At 38.6% G+C, this 3,457-nt stretch overlaps 1 long non-coding RNA gene across 1 annotated transcript; it reads right to left on the reverse strand.

Annotated features, from left to right (window-relative positions):
- Positions 1-715: 715 nt before the first annotated feature.
- Positions 716-1,922, reverse strand: LOC138175758 (uncharacterized). Its single transcript, XR_011172079.1, has 2 exons — positions 1,376-1,922; positions 716-1,314 (listed from the first exon to the last, which is right to left on the reverse strand). It is a non-coding gene; the product is annotated as an uncharacterized lncRNA (long non-coding RNA).
- Positions 1,923-3,457: the final 1,535 nt, after the last annotated feature.

The following is a 3,457-nucleotide window of genomic DNA, read 5'->3' on the forward strand; positions in this document are numbered from 1 at the left end:
CAGGATTCTCTTGTTTTGCCTGTACTTGGATCTCAGTTGCAGTCCTGAGTGGTGGTCCTGGGGGGGAGCAGGAGTGCTGGCATGGCAGATCTTCTGGAAGCAGTGCAGTTGGAATCCTCCTCACAGGTCCAAGGCAGAAAAGGGAGCTTTTGGTCCCTCACAGACAAGTGCACAGATCAGGAAAGAGACTCAGCAGTGAATAGTAATCTACTGTTTGATAAACCCAAAGAACAAAGTTTTGGGGATAAAAACTCACTATTTGACAAAAACTGCTGGGAAAATTGGAATATAGTATGGCAGAAACTGGGCATAGACCATTAACTAACACCATATACCAAAATCAAGTCTAAATGGGTGCCTGATATAGGTATAAAAGCTGATACCCTAAGCAATCTGGGAAAGCAAGGAATAGTTTACCTGTCAGATTTGTGGAAAGGAGAAGACTTTATGACAAAACAAGAATTAGAGGGCATTATAAAAAGCAAAATGGATAATTTTGATTACATTAAATTGAAAAGCTTCTGTAAAAACAAAGCCAATGTAACCAGGATTAAGAGGGAAGTGGAAAATTGGGAAAGAATTTTTACATCCTATGTCACTGATAAAGTACTCATTTATAAAATATATAAAGAATTTAGTCAAATCTATAAGAATATGTCATTCCCCAATTGATAAATGGTTGTAATGTAATACCAAGCAAAGGCAACTTCCCAGGTTCAAAATACCAGCATAGGTGCTCTCTATTTTATTCAGTAACAAACCCAGAACAGAGAAGATCAAAACATGACATCATTCAAAATACAGCATTTACTAAGTGTGATTAAATCATCTCCAAGGCCTACCCCACCCCAGGACTTTCCAATCATTCAATCAATTACAAAGTCTCTGTTCCAAATACTTCTCCACCCCTAGGCTATACCTTAATTAAGTCCACCACAAAGCCCCTCTTCTCAAATGGAGATTAGTTTCCAAACATAAGTAAAATACATTCATTTGCTCAACCATAGAACACAAAAAGGTCAAAAGTTCCCCACCCCTGGATCACAATTGAATCTACCCCAGAGTTACATCAAGTTTAAACACAGCACTTAATACCCAAATGGAGGTCTTTTCTTCATCTTGACACGAGGCAAGTTCTCAGAAATCTTAGTTCCTGGAGAGACAAGGCTTAGCAAGGCCATAAGATACATTGCCAGTCCCTTCATGAATTTATCCTCTGTCTGTAGAACAGTCCTAGAACCCCTGAACACATTAGCAAAGCCCTCTCCCAGGATTTCTGTAAACATACAACAAGAAAATCCTTCATCAGGGCTTCTGAACCAACAGAAAGGCTCCCAGACCCCTGCAACAACAGCACTGTCCTTCACCAGTGGACAGTATTCATTCTGTCTGCCGGACAGTCTCCAGACCCCTGCAACAACAGTACTGTCCCTCACCAGTGGACAGTATTCACTCTCAGTACTGTCCCTCACCAGTGGACAGTATTCACTCTCTGTCTGCAGGACAGTCTCAGGCCTTCTTAACCAAATGCCAGGTTCCAGGACTTCTTCAACAGGACAGTCTTTCACCAGTGGACAAATCTGGCAAAATAACATCAAAACAGACAGACAAAGTACCAGCAAAACAGCCATGTCTCCTCAGTCCTTGGCAGCTCAGGGGGCAGGTCTCAAAAGTCCAGGGCAATTCAAAGCGGCCACCAGCAATTTTCTTAGTCTCTCTCCACGAGGTGCTGCTTCCAAAAAGAACTTCCGCCTCTCTCTTGTCTCTCCAAATCTACGTCACCAGCTCCTCCCAGTCAGGACTTTCTTTTCACATCAAAAAGTCCATCCCACAGGTGGGATTAACAAGCTCTGGGTTTTAATACAATCAATTTGAAAACCAAGCCAATACAGGGGAATCTTTAATTGCCATTACTATCACAATGGTCAAAGGATATGAACAGGCAGTTTTCAGAGGAAAAATTAAACATATTTATAAGCATATGAAAAAATGCTCTTAATCACTATTAATTAGGGAAATGCAAATCAAAACAACTCTGAGGTACCACATCTCACCAGTCTGATTTGCTAAGATGACAAAACAGGAAAATGACAAATGCTGGAGAGGATGTGGACAAATTGGAACACTAATGCATTACTGGTGGAGTTGTGAACTAATCCAACCATTCTGGAGAGCAATCTGGAATTATGGCCAAAGGGCTATAAATAATTTCATACCCTTTTACTCAGCAATACCACTTCTAGGGTTATATCCCAAAGAGATCATAGAAGTGGGAAAAAACCCATATGTACAAAAATATTTATAGCAGCTCTTTTCGTGGTAGCAAAGAGTTGGAAATTAAAGGGGTGCCCATCAATTGGGGAATGGCTGAACAAGTTGTGGTATATGCATGTTATGGAATACTATTGTGCTATAAGAAACAAGGAGCAGATGGACTTCATATTTACATGTAGAGGCTTATACGAACTGATGCTGAGTGAGAAGAATAGACCCATGAGGAATTTGTACACAATTACAGACATAATGCATGTGTGATGACCAACTTTGATAAACTGGTCTCTTCTCAATAATCCACAGTCATAAGTCAACCCCCAAAGATTCATGACAGAGAGAGATGTTTACATCCATAGAAAGAACTGAGTTTGAACCCAGATTGAAGCAAACTACCTGCTCTCTTTCTTTTTCTTGTTTGGTTTTGTTTCCTCTTTCCTATTGTTCATTCCATCTGATACAATCCTTCTTTATAACCTGACTAATGCCTAATGTGAAAGTATTTTGCAGATACTATACTTGATTGTATGCCACCATGGTGGGGGGAGGGGGGAGGGAGAGAAAATTTGAAACTCAAGGAACTATGGTAATGAATCTTGTAAACTAAAAGTAAACAAATTAATAAAGACCAAAATTTTTTAAAAAAAAATTAAACTGTCAAAATAGAAAAGGAAATCCAAAAGCTCTCTGAAGAAAATAATTCCTTAAAAATTAGAATGGAGTAGATAGAAATTAATGACTTTATGAGAAATCAAAATATTATAAAACAGAACGAAAAGAATAAAAAAAAGAATGGAATGTGAAACATCTCAATGGAAAAACCACTGATATGAAAAGTTGATGTAGGAGAGATAATTTAAAAATTATTGAAACACCTGAAAGCCATGATCAAAAAAAGAACCTACACATTATCATTCCAGAAACTATCAAGTAAAACTGCCCTGATATTCTAGAAGAAGAGAGTAAACTATACATTGAAAGAACCCACCTATCACCTCCTGAAAGAGAAACCAAACAGAAAACTCTTAGGAATATTGTCCAAATTCTAGAGGTCCCAGGTCAAGGAGAAACTATTGCTAGTCATCAGAAAGAAAAATTCAAGTACTGTGCAAACACAGTTAGCATAACACAAGATTTAGTAACTTCAACATTAAGGGATTAGAGGCCTTGGGATATAATATTTCAG

The sequence above is a fragment of the Petaurus breviceps genome, unplaced genomic scaffold (assembly GCF_028583685.1).
Source record: "Petaurus breviceps papuanus isolate PSGF00001 unplaced genomic scaffold, PetGlider_PUasm1.0 79, whole genome shotgun sequence".
NCBI lineage: Eukaryota > Metazoa > Chordata > Mammalia > Diprotodontia > Petauridae > Petaurus > Petaurus breviceps.